The sequence below is a fragment of the Ranitomeya imitator genome, chromosome 1 (genome assembly GCF_032444005.1).
Source record: "Ranitomeya imitator isolate aRanImi1 chromosome 1, aRanImi1.pri, whole genome shotgun sequence".
Lineage (NCBI taxonomy): Eukaryota > Metazoa > Chordata > Amphibia > Anura > Dendrobatidae > Ranitomeya > Ranitomeya imitator.
In genome coordinates, this window is record NC_091282.1 from 1030275449 (window position 1) to 1030297606 (window position 22158).

General features: G+C 46.1%; 1 protein-coding gene across 2 annotated transcripts in view; it reads left to right on the forward strand.

Moving 5' to 3' along the window:
- The first annotated feature begins 21980 nt into the window (after positions 1-21980).
- Positions 21981-22158, forward strand: part of LSM6 (LSM6 homolog, U6 small nuclear RNA and mRNA degradation associated) — a 33163-nt gene continuing 32985 nt past the window's right edge. The window contains exon 1 of one of the 2 annotated variants that reach the window (XM_069744032.1): positions 21981-22106. The gene's annotated coding sequence lies outside the window, so the exon portion shown is untranslated. Of the gene's footprint in view, positions 22146-22158 lie in introns of both variants that reach the window. The other variant, XM_069744031.1, reaches the window with a different exon arrangement.

The following is a 22158-nucleotide window of genomic DNA, read 5'->3' on the forward strand; positions in this document are numbered from 1 at the left end:
CCACCACATGAGTCCAAATCTGCTGCAACCTATCCACCACAGTATCTACACCAGGACAGTCTGAAGACTCAACCTGCCCTGAAGAGAAACGAGGATGGAAACCAGAATTGCAGAAAAACGGCGAAACCAAAGTAGCCGAGCTGGCCCGATTATTAAGGGCGAACAGCCAACGGCAAAAAGGACACCCAATCATCCTGATCAGCAGAAACAAAGCATCTCAGATGTTTCCAAAGTTTGATTAGTTCGTTCATTTTGGCCATTTGTCTGAGGATGGAAAGCCGAGGAAAAAGACAAATCAATGCCCATCCTAGCACAAAAGGATCGCCAAAACCTTGAAACAAACTGGGAACCTCTGTCAGAAACGATGTTCTCCGGGATACCATGTAAACGAACCACATGCTGGAAAAATAATGGCACCAAATCAGAGGAGGAAGGCAATTTAGACAAAGGTACCAAATGGACCATCTTAGAAAAGCGATCACAAACCACCCAAATGACCGACATCTTTTGAGAGACGGGGAGATCCGAAATTAAATCCATAGAAATATGCGTCCAGGGCCTCTTCGGGACCGGCAAGGGCAAAAGCAACCCACTGGCACGAGAACAGCAGGGCTTAGCCCGAGCACAAGTCCCACAGGACTGCACAAAAGAGCGCACATCCCGCGACAAAGATGGCCACCAGAAGGATCTAGCCACCAAATCTCTGGTACCAAAGATTCCAGGATGCCCAGCCAACACTGAACAATGAATCTCAGAGATAACTCTACTAGTCCATCTATCAGGGACAAACAGTTTCTCCGCTGGGCAACGGTCAGGTCTATCAGCCTGAAATTTTTGCAGCACCCGCCGCAAATCAGGGGAGATGGCAGACAAAATGACCCCCTCTTTGAGAATACCCGCCGGCTCAGGAACACCCGGAGAGTCAGGCACAAAACTCCTTGACAGGGCATCAGCCTTCACATTCTTAGAGCCCGGAAGGTACGAAACCACAAAATCAAAACGGGAGAAAAATAATGACCATCGAGCCTGTCTCGGATTCAACCGTTTGGCAGACTCAAGATAAGTCAAATTCTTGTGATCTGTCAAGACCACCACGCGATGCTTGGCTCCTTCCAGCCAATGACGCCACTCCTCGAATGCCCACTTCACGGCCAACAATTCACGATTACCAACATCATAGTTACGCTCAGCAGGCGAAAACTTTCTAGAAAAGAAAGCACATGGCTTCATCACCGAGCCCTCAGAACTTCTTTGCGACAAAACAGCCCCTGCTCCAATCTCAGAAGCATCAACCTCAACCTGAAACGGAAGCGAAACATCTGGCTGGCACAACACAGGGGCAGAAGAAAAACGACACTTCAACTCCTGAAAAGCCTCTACAGCCGCAGAAGACCAATTGACCACATCAGCACCCTTCTTGGTCAAATCAGTCAACGGTTTAGCAACAGTAGAAAAATTAGCGATGAAGCGCCGATAAAAAATTAGCAAAGCCCAGGAACTTTTGCAGGCTCTTCACAGATGTCGGCTGAGTCCAATCGTAAACGGCCTGGACTTTAACAGGGTCCATCTCGATAGTAGAAGGGGAAAAAATGAACCCCAAAAATGAAACCTTCTGAACTCCAAAGAGACACTTTGACCCCTTCACAAACAAGGAATTCGCACGAAGGACCTGGAACACCATTCTGACCTGCTTCACATGAGACTCCCAATCATCCGAAAAGACCAAAATATCATCCAAATAGACAATCAGGAATTTATCCAGGTACTCTCGGAAGATGTCATGCATAAAGGACTGAAATACTGATGGAGCATTGGAAAGCCCGAATGGCATAACCAGGTACTCAAAATGGCCCTCGGGCGTATTAAATGCTGTTTTCCATTCATCGCCTTGTTTAATACGCACAAGATTATACGCCCCTCGAAGATCTATCTTGGTGAACCAACTAGCCCCTTTAATACGAGCAAACAAATCAGACAGCAACGGCAAAGGATACTGAAATTTGACTGTAATTTTATTAAGAAGGCGGTAATCAATACAAGGTCTCAAAGAACCATCCTTCTTGGCCACAAAAAAGAACCCTGCTCCTAACGGTGATGACGACGGGCGAATATGGCCTTTCTCCAAGGATTCCTTTATATAACTCCGCATAGCGGCGTGTTCTGGCACAGATAAATTGAACAATCGGCCCTTAGGAAACTTACTACCAGGAATCAAATTAATTGCACAATCGCAATCCCTATGAGGAGGTAGGGCACTGGCTTTGGGCTCATCAAATACATCCCGATAATCCGACAAAAACTCTGGAACTTCAGAAGGAGTGGAAGACGAAATAGACAAAAATGGAACATCACCATGTACCCCCTGGCAACCCCAGCTGGACACAGACATAGATTTCCAGTCCAATACTGGATTATGAACCTGTAGCCATGGCAACCCCAAAACGACCACATCATGCAGATTATGCAACCCCAGAAAGCGGATATCCTCCTGATGTGCAGGAGCCATGCACATGGTCAATTGGGTCCAATACTGAGGCTTATTCTTGGCCAAAGGCGTAGCATCAATTCCTCTCAATGGAATAGGATACTGCAAGGGCTCCAAGAAAACACCACAGCGCCTAGCATACTCCCAGTCCATCAACTTCAGGGCAGCGCCTGAATCCACAAATACCATAACAGAATAGGATGACAAAGAGCAAATCAGAGTAACAGACAATAGAAATTTAGACTGTACCGTACCAATGGTGGCAGACCTAGCGAACCGCTTAGTGCGCTTAGGACAATCGGAGATAGCATGAGTGGAATCACCACAGTAAAAACATAGCCCATTCCGACGTCTGTGTTCTTGCCGTTCAGCTCTGGTCAAACTCCTATCACATTGCATAGGCTCAGGCCCATGCTCAGATAGTACCGCCAAATGGTGCACAGCTTTACGCTCACGCAAGCGTCGATCGATCTGAATGGCCAAGGACATAGACTCATTCAGACCAGCAGGCATGGGAAACTCCACCATGACATCCTTAAGGGCTTCAGAGAGACCCTTTCTGAAGATTGCTGCCAGGGCACATTCATTCCACTGAGTGAGCACAGACCACTTTCTAAACTTCTGACAATATATCTCCACTTCATCCTGACCCTGACACAGAGCCAGCAAGATTTTCTCTGCCTGATCCACTGAATTAGGTTCGTCATAAAGCAATCCAAGCGCCAGGAAAAACGCATCAACATCACGCAATGCCGGATCTCCTGGCGCAAGGGAAAATGCCCTTGTCTTGAGGGTCACCACGTAACAAAGAAATAATGGTCTTTACTTGTTGAACAGGGTCACCTGAGGAGCAAGGTTTCAAGGCAAGAAACAATTTACAATTATTTTTGAAATTCAAGAACTTAGATCTATCACCAAAAAACAAATCAGGAATTGGAATCCTAGGCTCTGACATCGGATTCTGAACCACAAAATCTTGAATGTTTTGTATCCTTGTAGTGAGATTATCCATCCAAGAGGACAGACCTTGAATGTCCATGTTTACACCAGTGTCCTGAACCACCCAGAGGTAAAGGGGAAAATAGAGACAAAACACACTGCAAAGAAAAAAAAATGGTCTCAGAACTTCTCTTATCCCCCTATTGAGATGCATTAGTACTTTGGGCCACCTGTACTGTTATGACCTGGTGGTCAGGACAATAATGGACCTGGTGGTTAAGAGCAGACGGAATGACCTGATAGTTACTGATAATAAGGACGAGCTCTGGGACGTGGGAACTCTGCTGACCTCAATCCCTAAACCTATCAAACACCCTAGAAATAGCCGTGGATTGCGCCTAACGCTCCCTATGCAACTCGGCACAGCCTAAGAAACTAGCTAGCCCTGAAGATAGAAAAATAAAGCCTACCTTGCCTCAGAGAAATTCCCCAAAGGAAAAGGCAGCCCCCCACATATAATGACTGTGAGTAAAGATGAAAATACAAACACAGAGATGAAATAGATTTAGCAAAGTGAGGCCCGACTTACTGAACAGACCGAGGATAGGAAAGGTTACTTTGCGGTCAGCACAAAAACCTACAAAAAGACCACGCAGAGGGCGCAAAAAGACCCTCCGCACCGACTCACAGAGCTTCCAGCAAGCAAGACAACAAATTAAATAGCAAGCTGGACAGAAAAAATAGCAAACCAAAGAAATACAAGCTGGAACTTAGCTTCTGATGGGAAGACAGGTCAAAAGAACGATCCAGGAGTGAACAGACCAATACTGGAACATTGACAGGTGGCATGGAGCAAAGATCTAAGTGGAGTTAAGCAGAGCAGCAGCTAACGAATTAACCTCGTCACCTGTGAAACTCAGAAACACCCACCAGAGGAAGTCCACGGACAGAACCAGCCGAAGTACCATTCATGACCACAGGAGGGAGCCCGACAACAGAATTCACAACACAAGGGGTGGCCAAAAGGGGAGACAAGGGCAGCGTCATCAGATGACTCTGGGAGCTGGTCCATCAAACAGCTCAGCATCCTCTTCCTCCTCTTCCTCTTCTTTTTTAGAGCAGAGAGAAATGCCCCCTTATGCATTACGCACACGATTCCCTCAAGGTCAGAGAAGATAAGAACTAATTGTGAGGATGGAGGAGCTGAACGTATTATTAACCTTTCCTCTCATTCTCTCTCTTCCTCAGAAACAATGGTGTTGAGCCATGGTTTGTCATTTGTTCCTACCACTAAATTTGATCCGTTTATATGGATGAAAGATCTTAATCTCTTTATAAGAAAATTGAAGTGGAAAAAATTATTTTCCCAAAAAGACAGATCACAATGCCAACAATTAGGTATATCATCTGACTCGTTAGAGGATGTGAGACTGTTGGCTGGTTTGGCCGATGAAGGGGGATGGCAGATTGGGGAGGGCCCATATTCTGAGCTCAAACCAAGGAGTAAAAAAGCACCTCCAATTGGCAATTATGGGAATATTGACATGTTTTTGACTCTAGTTACTGATGAAATTAAGAAAATTAAACCAAGATTTGGCATATCGGAACCCAATCTAGAGAAGCATGAATGGGAGGCCCTTAGCTCCTTAGAAAAGGATCACAAGATAGTGGTCAAGCCGTCTGATAAGGGGGGCAATGTGGTGTTTCTAGATAGATCACAATATTTAATTATGTGTATAAACATTCTATCTGATTTAACAACTTATGAGACTCTGAAAAAAGACCCCACATTGCCCTACCAAGCAGAATTGAAAATATTATTGACAGGAGCCCTGGAAGACGGTCTCTTGTCTAAGAGTGAATTTGACTTTATGTTCCCAAAGTATCCCACATTGGCAACTTTGTATGCCCTACCAAAGACCCACAAGGGATATGTCCCATTGAAGGGGCGCCCGATAGTGGCAGGTATAGATGCACTATGTCAAAATTCAAGTGTGTACCTTGATCAGATTTTACGTCCCTTTGTGTATTCTCTTCCATCATTCATTAGAGATACCTCTGACTTATTGACTAAGTTGGATGGCATTTATCTTGACTCGGACACCATTCTGGCATCGATAGATGTTGAAACTTAATATAGCAGTATACCACACGATAGGGGCTTGGAAGCTGTCGAGTATTATCTTAGGGCAAGGGGAAACCATTGCCTCCGACACAATGACTTCCTGCTGAGACTGCGTCAATATGTGTTGACACATAATTTTTTCCTCTTTGATGGGAAGTTCTTCCACCAGCTCAGGGGGACAGCGATGGGGAGTCCGTGTGTCCCAACTTACGCTAATTTGCTCCTGGGCTGGTGGGAGGAAACGGTGGTGTTCAGGGACGATGACGAGAAATGGTGCCCCCATATTGTTTTTTGGGGGCGCTTTATTGATGACATTCTGATTATCTGGTCTGGGGATGGTGGATCATTTAAGGAATTTGTGGAACACTTGAATATAAATAATGTGGGCCTTAAGTTTACTTATGAAGTAGGGGGCGACAGCATCTCTTTTTTGGATGTACGACTGTGGAGAGGAGACTTGGGTACCATCAACAGTACCATCTATCGTAAAAAAACGACAACTAATAGTCTCCTCCGATGGGAGAGCTATCATCCCACAAGTCTGAAGAGAGGGATCCCTAAGGGGCAGTTTTTAGACTTCGCCGCAACTGTTCCTCATTACAGGACTTTGACCATCAAGCTAACATCTTAAAAAGACAATTTAGGCTACTTTCACACTGGCGTTTTTTTTAATACGTCGCAATGCGTCGTTTAGGGGAAAAAACGCATCCTGCAAAGTTGTTTGCAGGATGCGTTTTTGCCTCATAGAGTTGCATTGCGACGTATTGACACACGTCGCAACCATCTTGTGACGGTTGCGCCGTGTTGTGGCAGACCGCCGGGAGCAAAAAACGTTAAATGTAACGTTTTTTGCAGCCGACGGACCGCTTTTTCCGACCGCGCATGCGCGGCCGGAACTCTGCCCCCACCTTACAATGGGGCAGCGGATGTGCCGGAAAAATGCATCCGCTGCACCCGTTGTGCGGCACAGCAAACGCTAGCGTCGGAATCTTGGCCCGGCGCAATGCGACGGGCCGAATCCGACGCTAGTGTGAAAGTAGCCTTAGGGACAGAGGGTATCCTGAGCATGTGATAGAGAAAGGGTATGAGATTGCGCGTAATTCTAATCGCATGCAATTACTTACTCCTAAACCGAAAAAGGAAGGAGGGGATGTAACCAGATTAATTGGGACATATGATGACCAAAATTTCAAAATGATGGGTATCCTTAAATGGTACTGGAATATTTAGAGGGCAGATCCCGATATAGCGGATCACATTCCAAAGACCCCTTCGGTGACTTATAGGAGGGGTAAGTCGATACGTGATCATGTTGTCCATAGTCATCTTTGTCCCCCAAAAATGGGAGGAACATGGCTGGAACAGAGGGGTGTAGGCACCTTTAAATGTAGAGGATGTAACGTGTGCAAATTGGTTAAGCAGTCAACTACCTTCAGTAGTGCGGCCACTGGACGTATTTTTAAAAACAGAGATTTTGCTAGCTGTGGGACTGCAGGGGTAGTTTACTTATGTACATGTAGCTGTCCCTTAAACTATGTCGGAAAAACTAAGAGGCAGTTGAAAATAAGGATAAGCGAACATGTAGGGGACATTAACCCCTTACCGGCATCGGACGTACTATACCGTCCGATGCCGGCTCCCCTGCTTTGATGCAGGGCTCCGGGGTGAGCCCGCACCAAAGCCGGGACATGTCAGCTGTTTTGAACAGCTGACATGTGCCCGTAATAGGCGCGCTCAGAATCGCCCGATCTATCAAATAAAAAAAAGTATTAACCTGATCGCTAAACAGCGTAGCGGGAAAAAAACTCGAAACGCCAGAATTACGTTTTTTTGGTCGCTGCGACATTGCATTAAAATGCAATAACGGGCGATCAAAAGAACGTATCTGCACCGAAATGCTATCATTAAAAACGTCATCTCGGCACACAAAAAATAAGCCCTCAACCGACCCCAGATGATGAAAAATGGAGACGCTACGAGTATCGGAAAATGGCGCAATTTTTTTTTTTAGCAAAGTTTGGAATTTTTTTTCACCACTTAGATAAAAAATAACCTAGTCATGTTTGGTGTCTATGAACTCGTAATGACCTGGAGAATCATAATGGCAGGTCATTTTTAGCATTTAGTGAACCTAGCAAAAAAGCCAAACAAAAAACCAATGTGGGATTGCACTTTTTTTGCAATTTCACCGCACTTGGAATTTTTTTCCCGTTTTCTAGTACACGACATGCTAAAACCAATGATGTCGTTCAAAAGTACAACTCGTCCCGCAAAAAATAAGCCCTCACATGGCCAAATTGACGGAAAAATAAAAAAGTTATGGCTCTGGGAAGGAGGGGAGCGAAAAACGAACACGGAAAAACGAAAAATCCCCCGGTCATGAAGGGGTTAAACACAAGAGAGATACCCCTCTGGCACATCATATGGTGGAGAATCACAAAGGTGACTTTGCATCTTTTTTCTTTCAAGTGATAGAGACCGTCCCCCAATCTGTTAGGCTGGGTGACTGGGACCGCAAAATATTGCAGCGCGAGACAAGGTGGATTTACCTCCTTGAGTCTATGTCCCCTTTGGGACTGAATGAGCAGCTTAGTTTTACTAGCTTTATCTAAAATAGTGTTCACTATTGTCTATATGACATTAACTGTTTTTTTGTATAGGTCTTTCAGATGACCACATATTTGTTTATCACTAAACAGTGTAAACAATATTAATAGGTTCTTAATGTAATTCCACTAACCTTGTGTGATTTTTCTGGCATCCTCATATTATGTTGTGGCTGCACGGTCATTTTAGCATTTTTTCTGTTTCAAAATCCCCCCGCAATTTAGCCCCTTAGTGACAGAGCCAAATTTTTGAAAACTGACCAGTGTTTCTTTATGTGGTAATAATTCTGCAACGCTTCAACATATTCCAGTGATTTTGAAATTGTTTTTTGTGACACATTATACTTTATGATAATGGTAAATTTAGGTCGATATTTTTTATAAATAAACACAAAACATATCAGAAATCTGAGAAAAATGTCAAAAAATTAGCAATTTTCAAACTTTGAATGATTATCCCTTTAATCCATATAGTCATAACACGCTAAAACATTAATAAGTAACATTTCCCACACGTCTGCTTTACATTAGCACCATTTATAAAATATTTTTATTTTGTAAGCATTTTAGGAGGCTTCAAAATGTAGCAGAAATTTTTAATTTTTTCAAGGAAATTTACAAAAATTTTTTTTTTAGGGCCCTTATCCATGATTGAAGTTCCTTTAGTGGTCCCATATATTGAGAAACCCCCAAAAGTGATACCATTTTAAAAACAGAAACCCCTGACATATTGAAAACTGCTGTCAGGTAGTTTATTAACCCTTCAGGTGATTTTCAGGAATTAATGCAAAGTGGCATAACAGAGATGAAAATGTGTATTTTTACCACCTACGTGCCGCTAACTTCTGAACAGGTTACGACAGCCGTCAGACTCTAAGGCTGGTTTCACATTTGCGTTTAACCCCTTCCCGACCCATGACGCCACGTAGGCGTCATGAAAGTCGGTGCCAATCCGACCCATGACGCCTATGTGGCGTCATGGAAAGATCGCGTCCCTGCAGATCGGGTGAAAGGGTTAACTCCCATTTCACCCGATCTGCAGGGACAGGGGGAGTGGTAGTTTAGCCCAGGGGGGGTGGCTTCACCCCCTCGTGGCTACGATCGCTCTGATTGGCTGTTGAAAGTGAAACTGCCAATCAGAGCGATTTGTAATATTTCACCTATTATAACGGGTGAAATATTACAATCCAGCCATGGCCGATGCTGAAATATATAATCGGCCATGGCTGGAAATACTAATGTGCCCCCACCCCACCACACCGATCGCCCCCCCAGCCCCTCCGATCTGGCCGGTACACTGCTCCGGCTCCCCTCCGTCCAGTGCTCCGCTCCCCCCGTGCTCTTGTCCGCTCCCCCCGTGCTCCAATCACCCCCCCCCGTGCTCCAATCACCCCCCCTGCACTCCGATCCACCCCCCCCCGTGCTCCGTTCCACCCCCCCGTGCTCCGTTCCAGACCACCCGTGCTCCGTTCCACGCCCCCCGTGCTCCGTTCCACGCCTGCCGCGCTCCGATTCCCCCCCATGCTCCGATCCCCCCCCCCCGTGCTCCCCCCCCCATCATACTTACCGATCCTGCCGGGCTCCGTCCGTCTTCTCCCCGGGCGCCGCCATCTTCCAAAATGGCGGGCGCATGCGCAGTGCGCCCGCCGAATCTGCCGGCCGGCAAATTCGTTCCAAACTGCATTTTGATCACTGAGATATAATCTATCTCAGTGATCAAAATAAAAAAAATAATAAATGACCCCCCCCCCCTTTGTCACCCCCATAGGTAGGGACAATAAAAAAATAAAGAATTTTTTTTTTTTCCACTAATGTTAGAATAGGGTTAGGGTTAGGGTTAGGGGTAGGGTTAGGGGTAGGGTTAGGGGTAAGGTTAGGGTTAGGGTTTCGGTATGTGCACACGTATTCTGGTCCTCTGCGGATTTGATAAATCCGCAGTGCTAAACCGCTGCGATTTATGGCGGATTTACCGCGTTTTTTTCTGCGCATTTCACTGCGGTTTTACAATTGCGATTTTCTATTGGAGCAGTTGAAGTGACATGCTGCGGAATGTAAACTGCTGCGTTTCCGTGCAGTTTTTCCGCAGCATGTGTACAGCGATTTTTGTTTCCCGTAGGTTTACATTGAACTGTAAACTCATGGGAAACTGCTGCGGATCCGCAGCGTTTTCCGCAGCGTGTGCACATACCTTTAGAATTAGGCTATGTGCACACGGTGCGGATTTGGCTGCGGATTCGCAGCAGTGTTCCATCAGGTTTACAGTACCATGTAAACATATGGAAAACCAAATCCGCTGTGCCCATGGTGCGGAAAATACAGCGCGGAAACGCTGCGTTGTATTTTCCGCAGCATGTCAATTCTTTGTGCGGATTCCGCAGCGTTTTACACCTGTTCCTCAATAGGAATCCGCAGGTGAAATCCGCACAAAAAACACTGGAAATCCGCGGAAAATCCGCAGGTAAAACGCAGTGCCTTTTACCAGCGGATTTTTCAAAAATGATGCTGAAAAATCTCACACGAATCCGCAACGTGGGCACATAGCCTTAGGGTTAGGGTTGGAATTAGGGTTGTGGTTAGGGTTGTGATTAGGGTTATGGCTACAGTTGGGATTAGGGTTAGGGGTGTGTTGGGGTTAGGGTTGTGATTAGGGTTATGGCTAAAGTTGGGATTAGGGTTAGGGCTGTGGGGGGGTTAGTGTTGGAGTTAGAATTGAGGGGTTTCCACTGTTTAGGCACATCAGGGGGTCTCCAAACGCAACATGGCGCCACCATTGATTCCAGCCAATCTCGTATTCAAAAAGTCAAATGATGCTCCCTCAATTCCGAGCCCTGACGTGTGCCCAAACAGTGGTTTACCCCCACATATGGGGTACCAGCATACTCAGGATAAACTGCGCAACAAATACTGGGGTCCAGTTTCTCCTGTTACCCTTGTGAAAATAAAGAAATGCTTGCTAAAACATCATTTTTGAGGAAAGAAAAATGATTTTATTTTCACGGCTCTGCGTTGTAAACGTCTGTGAAGCACTTGGGGGTTCAAAGTGCTCACCACATATCTAGATAAGTTCCTTGGGGGGTCTAGTTTCTAAAATGGGGTCACTTGTGGGGGGTTTCTATTGTTTAGGCACACCAGGGGCTCTGCAAATGCAATGTGACGCCCGCAGACCATTCCATCAAAGTCTGTATTTCAAAAGTCACTACTTCCCTTCTGAGCCCCGACGTGTGCCCAAACAGTGGTTTACCCCCACACATGGGGTATCAGCGTACTCAGGAGAAACTGGACAACAACTTTTGGGGTCCAATTTCTCCTGTAACCCTTGGGAAAATAAAAAATTATGGGCTAAATAATTATTTTTGAGGAAAGAAAACATATTTATTATTTTCACGGCTCTGCATTATAAACTTCTATGAAGCACTTGGGGGTTCAAAGTGCTCACCACACATCTAGACAAGTTCCTTTCGGGGTCTAGTTTCCAAAATGGGGTCACTTGTGGGGGGTTTCTACTGTTTAAGCACATCAGGGGCTCTGCAAACGCAACGTGACGCCCGCAGAGCATTCCATCAAAGTCTGCATTTCAAAACGTCACTACTTCAATTCCGAGCCCCGGCATGTGCCCAAACAGTAGTTTACCCCCACATATGGGGTATCACCGTACTCAGGAGAAACTGGACAACAAATATTGTGGTCAAATTTCTCCTGTTACCCTTGGGAAAATTAAAAAATTCTGGGCTAAATAATTATTTTTGAGGAAAGAAAACGTATTTATTATTTTCACGGCTCTGCATTATAAACTTCTGTGAAGCACTTGGGGGTTCAAAGTGCTCACCACACATCTAGATAAGTTCCTTTCGGGGTCTAGTTTCCAAAATGGGGTCACTTGTGGGGGGTTTCTACTGTTAAGCCACATCAGGGGCTCTGCAAATGCAACGTGACGCCCACAGAGCATTCCATCAAAGTCTGCATTTCAAAACGTCACTACTTCACTTCCGAGCCTCGGCATGTGCCCAAACAGTGGTTTACCCCCACATATGGGGTATCAGCGTGCTCAGGAGAAACTGGACAACAACTTTTGGGGTCAAATTTCTCCTGTTACCCTTTGGAAAATAAAAAATTGCAGGCTAAAAGATCATTTTTGAGAAAATAATTTTTATTTTTTATTTTCATGGCTCTGCGTTATAAACTTCTGTGAAGCACTTGGGGGTTCAAAGTCCTCACCACACATCTAGATTAGTTCCTTTGGGGGTCTAGTTTCCAAAATGGGGTCATTTCTGGGGGATCTCCAATGTTTAGGCACACAGGGGCTCTCCAAACGTGACATGGTGTCCGCTAATGATTGGAGCTAATTTTCCATTTAAAAAGCTAAATGGCGTGCCATCCCTTCCGAGCCCTGCCGTGCGCCCAAACAGTGGTTTACCCCCACATATGGGGTATCAGCGTACTCAGGACAAACTGGACAACAATATTTGGGGTCCAATTTCTCCTATTATCCTTGGCAAAATAGGAAATTCCAGGCTAAAAAATCATTTTTGAGGAAAGAAAAATTATTTTTTATTTTCATGGCTCTGCGTTATAAACTTCTGTGAAGCACCTGGGGGTTTAAAGTGCTCAATATGCATCTAGATAAGTTCCTTGGGGGGTCTAGTTTCCAAAATGGGGTCACTTGTGGGGGAGCTCCAATGCATAGGCACACAGGGGCTCTCCAAACGCGACATGGTGTCCGCTAACAATTGGAGCTAATTTTCCATTCAAAAAGTCAAATGGCGCGCCTTCCCTTCCGAGCCCTGCCGTGTGCCCAAACAGTGGTCTACCCCCACATATGAGGTATCGGCGTACTCGGGAGAAATTGCCCAACAAATTTTATGATCCATTTTATCCTACTGCCCATGTGAAAATGAAAAAATTGAGGCGAAAAGAATTTTTTTGTGAAAAAAAAGTACTTTTTCATTTTTACAGATCAATTTGTGAAGCACCTGAGGGTTTAAAGTGCTCACTAGGCATCTAAATAAGTTCCTTGGGGGGTCTAGTTTCCAAAATGGGGTCACTTGTGGGGGAGCGCCAATGTTTAGGCACACAGGAGCTCTCCAAATGCGACATGGTGTCCGCTAACGATGGAAATAATTTTTCATTCAAAAAAGTCAAATGGCGCTCCTTCCCTTCCGAGCCTTACCATGTGCCCAAACAGTGGTTTACCCCCACATATGAGGTATCGGCGTACTCAGGAGAAATTGCCCAACACATTTTGGGATCCATTTTATCCTGTTGCCCATGGGAAAATGAAAAAATTGAGGCTAAAAGAATTTTTTTGTGAAAAAAAAGTACTTTTTCATTTTTACGGATCAATTTGTGAAGCACCTGGGGGTTCAAAGTGCTCACTATGCATCTAGATAAGTTCCTTGGGGCGTCTAGTTTCCAAAATGGGGTCACTTGTGGGGGAGCTCCAATTTTTAGGCACACGGGGGCTCTCCAAACGTGACATGGTGTCCGCTAAAGAGTGGAGCCAATTTTTGATTCAAAAAGTCAAATGGCGCTCCTTCCCTTCCAAGCCCTGCCGTGCACCCAAACAGTGGTTTACCCCCACATATGAGGTATCAGCGTACTCAGGACAAATTGGACAACAAGTTTCGTGGTTCAGTTTCTCCTTTTACCATTGGGAAAATAAAAAAATTGTTGCTAAAAGATAATTTTTGTGACTAAAAAGTTAAATGTTCATTTTTTCCTTCCATGTTGCTTCTGCTGCTGTGAAGCACCTGAAGGGTTAATAAACTTCTTGAATGTGGTTTTGAGTACCTTGAGGGGTGCAGTTTTTAGAATGGTGTCACATTTGGGTATTTTCAGCCATATAGACCCCTCAAACTGACTTCAAATGTGAGGTGGTCCCTAAAAAAAATGGTTTTGTAAATTTCGTTGTAAAAATGACAAATCGCTGGTCAAATTTTAACCCTTATAACTTCCTAACAAAAAAAAATTTTGTTTCCAAAATTGTGCTGATGTAAAGTAAACATGTGGGAAATGTTATTTATTAACTATTTATTTTGTGTCACATATCTCTCTGGTTTAACAGAATAAAAATTCAAAATGTGAAAATTACGAAATTTTCAAAATTTTCGCCAAATTTCCGTTTTTATCACAAATAAACGCAGAATTTATTGACCTAAATTTACCACTAACATGAAGCCCAATATGTCACGAAAAAACAGTCTCAGAACCGCTAGGATCCGTTGAAGCGTTCCTGAGTTATTACCTCATAAAGGGACACTGGTCAGAATTGCAAAAAACGGCAAGGTCTTTAAGGTCAAAATAGGCTGGGTCATGAAGGGGTTAAAAACGCAGCGTTTTAAACGCAAACGCAGGTGGTGAAAAAACGCGTTTAAATGCAGCGTTTTTTAGACGCATGCGTTTTTGCATGTTTTAAAACAAACGCGGCATTTTGACGCATTTACATGCGTTTTTTCCTGCGTTTGCGTTTTTGAAACGCATGATGAGAAGTGTGGGACGGCTGCCAATCATCAAAATCAACTAGAAAACCCACTATAAACAGAAATAGCTAGGCTTAGGGTTAGGATCGCCGCTAGAAATTACTAAACGCCGCTAGAAATTACTACATGTTGCATTTCTGTAACAAAACGCATGCACAGAAACTACGCATGCATTGTCAAAACGCGGCAAAACGCATGCAAAAAACGCATGCGTTTTTAATGATAAGTATAGGAAAAAAGCGTACTTTTTTTGCGCTAAAACGCAGCGGCAAAAAACGCAAATGTGAAACCAGCCTAAGGCCACTATTTGGTTATGAATTGCCATGGCAAACATCAGGACCACACAATCATGATCTGAGGGCACCAATTTGGGTAAAGAGGAAGCCCCCACACTGTTAACCATTTATAATGATGTAGTCACTATTGACAGCAGCATCTAAGGGGTTAAATAGATTTGGACGGTGTAAACACTGATCCTGGCTGATGCAGCAAGTTGTCAGCTATAGTGTACAGCCGACAGCTACTGGATTGTCACCTGTATGGGAGTGCTAGTCTCTTATATCTCAGGTCAGTTAAAAGACGTATCGGCTGTCATTAAGGGGTTAAAGGGAACCTGTCACCCCGTTTTTTCCTGAAGCCGAGATTCGAGCTCGGCTTCAGGAAAATGGCCGCCGCGATGTCCATCTGCGCACGCGCGGCATCCCGCGGCCATTTTCCTGAAGCCCCGGGAAGCAGGAGACTCCATCTGCGCACGCGCGGCCTCAGGAAGATGGCCGCGCCCACCGAGAAACCGCTGAATAGCGGCGAGGGCGCTCTTTTTTGACAGCTGCGCAATGCATGCGGCACTTGCGCATGCGAGAAGCACTACGCCACCAACGGGAACTTAAGCAAGATGTGGGGGAAAAACAGCGCTGTGACCACGCCCATCTGACCTGACCAGCCTGATTGACAGGCGAAAAAGGACACTTTTGTAAAGTATTTCGGCAGCATAGGTAGGGAATCAGGGGACAAAAAATACCCTATTGTAAAGCACAGCTCAGGCCCTATTTAACGGTATTTTTATCTCCTACTGAAAAAACGGGGTGACAGGTTCCCTTTAAGCTTCTGGTGCTCATTATTTATTATTATCATTTTTTATATATATTGATAACTCCTCATCTTATAGTGCCTTGTATTAAGTTTTTGGCATGTATCATATAAATTTGTGCACTCAAACGAGCATTATCTATCTTTCAGCAAGCTTGTGTGTTACCACTGGCTGGCACCGCCTCCAAATGTTAGTTTGCCTTACGTGGAGCGCTCTGCGTTCCGTAAACCGGAAATACTATGGCGCTATGCATCATGCGTCATTTCCGGTTTTCCGGCGCTCCATGATGGCGGCGGGAGGGATAAGAAGCGGCGTCTGGTAAGACATGTGCAGCCCTTCATTGTGAGTGGTCATTCCGAGACGCAGCTTATTACAGCTGCCTCGGACTTTGTAAGCGGTCATTCCGAGACGCAGCTTATTACAGCTTCCTCGGACTGTGAGAAGCCCCACTCCTTCCCCTGATGAACCCTGGTGTATTGTCCTAGGGGGAAACGCGTCGGGATGGGCGGCAGCATATGGATGAGTAGATCCTATTTTTTCTTGACCATTTTTTGCCATTTATGTCTGTATATGAATCTTTGAGGTGCTGGTGTATGGCAGTGGGTTGTCATCATGCTGATATATTGACACAGTATTGTCTTTTTGAATATCATATCATTCTGCCTACACAGTTTATATTTTTCCTAAATACCATATTGTGTATATACTTCAGGTATTAGGCTATATTATAGGTGTCTTGTATGTCCTGACTATTATTGCTTTATATCGCAAATGTTTAATTTACCTTGTCTCTAATATTAGACACCTATTGCACCTCCCTTATATCATATTAATAGAAGGGTAACAATCTATAGACCCTTTTCTTGTGGAAATTGATCCACATCAGATTTCTACAGTTTTTATTGCACCTTATAAGCACTATTGTATTTTAGATAAGGTTTTGGTGTGGTGGTAGTTTCATTTTGTTAAGATCCTGTAGGGTCATAAGGGAGAGCCGTCGACGAGTGACGGCGCCATGTCGAATTTAGGGTGCCAACCTCCGCTGTGAGGTAGGGTGAGTAAGGGAAAGATCAGGCCCCCCCCCCACCACCACCACCGTTTTAGTCTCTATCATTTCATTTTATTGTTAAGATAGATTTAGGTGTTACTGTCTCCTGACCCACATATATGGGTAATTTTTACTCTGAATATTAAAAGTTACATTTTAAGGTTTTTTTCAGTTCTCTTTGGTTATACCTAATTTATACCCTGTACGCATTATTTTTTGGTAATTACTTACATATTCTAGAATACCCAATGCGTTAGAATCGGGCTACCATCTAGTGTATATATATATATATATATATATATATATATACAGTATATATATATACTAGCTATTGAACCCGTTCTATGCCCGGGTGGCGAGCATTTATATTGGTATATGGTCTCCATCCTGGTATGTGCTGCTCCATCCTGCGTCCCCATCCTGTCATGTGCTGCTCCATCCTGCGTCCCCATCCTGTCATGAGCTGCTCCATCCTGCGCCCCCATCCTGTCATGTGCTGCTCCATCCTGCGTCCCCATCCTGTCATGTGCTGCACCCATCCTGCCCCCCCATTCTGTCATGTGCTGCTCCCATCCTGCGCCCCCATTCTGACATGTGCTGCTCCCATCCTGCGCCCCCATTCTGACATGTGCTGCACCCATCCTGCGCCTCCATTCTGACATGTGCTGCACCCATCCTGCGCCTCCATTCTGTCACTGGCTGCTCCCATCCTGCGTCCCCATCCTGTCATGTGCTGCTCCCATCCTGCGCCCCCGTTCTGTCATGTGCTGCTTTCATCCTGCACCCCCGTTCTGTCATGTGCTACTGCCATTCTGCGCCCCCGTTGTCATGTGCTGCTCCCATCCTGCGCCCCCGTTCTATCATGTGCTGCTTCCATCCTGCACCCCCGTTTTATCATGTGCTGCTTCCATCCTGCACCCCCGTTCTATCATGTGCTGCTTCCATCCTGCACCCCCGTTCTGTCATGTGCTGCTGCCATCCTGCACCCCCGTTCTGTCATGTGCTGCTGCCATCCTGCGCCCCCGTTCTGTCATGTGCTGCTCCCATCCTGCACCCCCGTTCTGTCATGTGCTGCTTCCATCCTGCACCCCCGTTCTGTCATGTGCTGCTGCCATCCTGCACCCCCGTTCTGTCATGTGCTGCTGCCATCCTGCGCCCCCGTTCTGTCATGTGCTGCTCCCATCCTGCGCCCCCGTTCTGTCATGTGCTGCTTCCATCCTGCACCCCCGTTCTGTCATGTGCTGCTGCCATCCTGCACCCCCGTTCTGTCATGTGCTGCTCCCATCCTGCGCCCCCAATGTCATGTGCTGCTGCCATCCTGCGCCCCCGTTCTGACATGTGCTGCTCCCATCCTGCGCCCCCGTTCTGTCATGTGCTGCTTCCATCCTGCACCCCCGTTCTGTCATGTGCTGCTGCCATCCTGCACCCCCGTTCTGTCATGTGCTGCCCTATTCTGTCATGTGCTGCTCCCATCCTGCGCCCCCGTTCTGTCATGTGCTGCTGCCATCCTGCACCCCCGTTCTGTCATGTGCTGCTCCCATCCATATGCCCCATACGCTGCTCCATAAAGGTTTATGACCCCCATCAGGTGGCGTAAGTAACAAATAGCTGTGGCATGAAGTGCCACAGCCTCATGGCACAGCAATTTGTTACTTACGCTACCTGATTCTTTTCCGGCGCCATTGTCTTGCTCCTCCTGGTGCCGGAATCGGCGCCTGCGCAGTCCGCGCTTTCCGGCGTTATTTTCTTGAAGACACACTGCTGTGTGTCTTCAAGAAAATGGCGCCGGTAAGCGCAGACTGCGCAGGCGCCGATTCCGGCACCGGGTGGAGCAAGACAATGGCGCCGGAAAGGAATAGCGTAAGTAACAAATTGCTGTGACATGAAGTGCCACAGCCTCATGGCACAGCAAGTTTTTACTTACGCTATTCGTTTTGGGCGCCATTGTCTTGCTCCTGGTGCCGGAATCGGCGCCTGCGCAGTCGGCGCTTTCCGGCGCCATTTTTTTGAAGACACACAGCAGTGTGTCTTCAAGAAAATGGCGCCGGAAAGCGCGGACTGCGCAGGCGCCGATTCCGGCACCAGGAGGAGCAAGACAATGGCGCCCGAAACGAATAGCGTAAGTAAAAACTTACTATGGCGGCGGATTATTTCCATAATCAGGGCGCACATATGTAGACGGCGTCCCCGTGCTCCCGACCCCCTGCTCTCGGCGGCATTTTTTCTATAATGTAACGCTAGGAGCGTCGCGCCTGCACAGTCTATTAAGGCTTCGGACAGAGTGACGCTCCCAGCGTTATATTATAGATCTCCGTAGCTTTGTCACCATAAGAGGAGGGGGGCCCAGACACATTCTTGCACAGGGGTCCCAAGCTGTGTCCGCCCCCGGTTGTGATTACAGTAAGGGCTGGGATTAGGGTTAGGGGTGTGTTGGGGTTAGGACTTTGTTAGGGATGGAGTTAGTTCCACTGTTTAAGTACATCAGGGGGTCTCTAAACGCGACATGGGGCCCACCATTGATTCCAGCCAATTTTGCATTCAAAAAGTCAAACCGTGCTCCCTCCCTTCCGAGCCCTGCCATGCACCCAAACAGTGCCTTTCCCCCACATACGGGGTATCGGTGTACTTAGGGAGAAATTGCACAACAAATTGTGTGGTTCATTTCTCCTGATACCTTTGTGAAAATAAAAAAGTTTGGGTCTAAAGTAAAATGTTATTTTTTTCCTTCCTGAACTTCTTGAATGTGGTTTTGCGCAACTTGAGGGGTGCAGTTTTTAGAATGGTGTCACTTTTGGGTATTTTCAGCTATATAGACCCCCCAAACTCACTTCAAATGTGAGGTGGTCTCTAAAAAAATGGTTTTGTAAATTTTGGTGGAAAAATGAGAAAACTCAGGTCAACTTTTAACCCTTATAACGACCTAACGAAAAAAAAATCATGTTTCCAAAATTGTGCTGATGTAAAGTAGACATGTGGGAAATGTTTGTGTGACATGACTCTTATTTAAGGGCACAAAAATTAAATGTTTGAAAATTGAAATTTTTTTGCCTAATTTCCGTTTTTTTTCATAAACGCAAACCATATCGAAGAAATTTTACCACTAACATAAAGTACAATATGTCACGAAAAAACAGTCTCAGAATCAGTAGGATACGTTCAAGGGTTGTAGAGTTATTACCTCATAAAGTGACAGCGAAAAACATATTCCAATATGGTGAGTGCTATAAAAGAAGAGAAGTGATAGAGGGTATTGCAGCGTCCCAGAGACCTGGTCGTTGCAGTATGACACTCGGCCACTAAGGGGAGTGATGGTACGTCTGATGGCACTGAAGGAATTCTACTGATCAGTCCTCTTTTTCTCAGAAGAGGCAATTTGCATACAGGTATCACCAAGCACACATTACACTTCACACTCCGGCCACTAGGGGGAGAAAAAGGCTTTATTTATTGGGCCACTCCTCACACTGGTAAAACTAGGGGTTGGATAGGAAGTTAGTCAGAAGCTGACTGAGTTGGATTCAGGCAACATCCCGTGGCAGGGGGTGTTGCAGGGAGAAGACACAGGGGGGTCCCTGTCAGGCGTGGGAACCTGGCAGGTGCCTAGCGAACAGAGCAGAACGTAACGGAACCGCGCCTGCACACCCCGCGGCGGTATCCTAAGAGAGAGACACGAAGGGAAGGATATTGTGGAACAGTGAGAAACGAGATCAAGCACAAAGGAGAGCCAGTAGGAGTCGTGCCGTGAGACCGAGGCAACATCCTACTGAGGTGCGTAGCCGGTCGCCGGAACACCGAGGAAGTAACTGACTCTAGTTACTTCGAACTCCACAGGACAGTTAATTATAGGTTGGCTGTCTACCTTAAATTTCCTACGAAGACATAGGGGGTGACGCGTGGAGAGGGGCGTCTCTAGGGTCCCGGAAGAGCTCCGAGCCTTCCCGTCATACGGGTGCGTCCTAGCCATAACATATCTGGGGGACGAGAAACTAGCAACATCTGGAACAAGCGAGAGAGAATTAGAAAGAACGAATGAACGAGAACAGCAGTTGTGAGGACTATTCCGAATGCTCAGCAGGGTAGGACTACAACACACAGGCGCTAGTGGTAGGCAACGATTTCCACCTGCAAAGGGAACTCTGGAAGTGCCCATCGGACCGGCCGGTGTCTGATAGCCCTGTTAAGCGTGCTCTGGATTGAGGATCCTGAAGTCTACAGTAAAGAGACTGCAACCCTGTGTCCTCGTTATTGCCTGCACCTCACACCATCACCATCCACCTTACTGGGAAGCCCTGGAGACATACTTCACCTGTGGGAAGGTTTACCATCCAGCTGCCATTCCATCACACCAGCGGACCCCACAGCAGCGTTGGTCACCCTGACCGAACACCACAGGTGGCGTCACGAAACCTTGACAGACTCCTATCACCTTTTATTGGACGCCCCTTAGCAGGGTCACGGACCGGGTCTAGCCACCGTGACAGCCTCAGAACCGAATCAGAGAGGCCCGGTACCGAGAACTCGTGGCCCTGTGTCTGGGGGCGCTCCAGTATAATTATAAAGCTGTATATTTATTTGTAATAACTGTCACCTGTGCTTATATAGATTGTCACTGGGCACTTGTTGTTGTAATCATTATTTATCTCTAATTCTACCAAGATTAGACCATCTGCTGGATTTGTGCTGGGCAATCTCCCCCTGTATTGGGAGGTTTCTCTTTTTTCCTCCTTTTTTGTCTTATTTACTATTTTAATCATTTACAAATAAATATACAGCTTTTTAATTATACCCTCTATCACTTCTTTTATAGCACTCACCATATTGGAATATGTTTTTGATGTATTATCGGAGTGACTTTAGCGCTGCTAAAACAGGACTATGGGAATAATAAAGCGACAGTGGTCAGAATTGTAACATTTGACCCGGTCATTAAGGTCAAAAGTGGCTTGGTCACTAAGGGGTTAAGGCAAACCCAGCCCCCTTTTCTGAGCTGGCAATGATCTGCACGGACTGTGTGACAGACTGTAAATTGACGGCTGTACATCTGCCCTGTGATGGAGGCTGGCAGGAACCAGCGACAGGACAGAAGCGCCAAGACGACGTAGATGGAGTGTATATAAATATATGCCGTCCTCTGACACCGCGCACGTCACCATCTCCGCAACCCACTGCTGCTTCCTGCTGGCCGAGGAGAGGCGGGAAATACATCACGTGACCACTGAACACGAGAAGTAGCAGGAACAGCTCCATTGTGAACCCGCCCTCTGCTAAACACCTTCGCTTCTTCTTGAAGATTGTTCTTTGCCTCGCCCCGTCGCGTGGGAGGAGACAGCGGCGCGCGAGGTACGTCCGAGCTTACTGGTCGGGAGCGGAGGATTCCGGGTACAGTACCTCT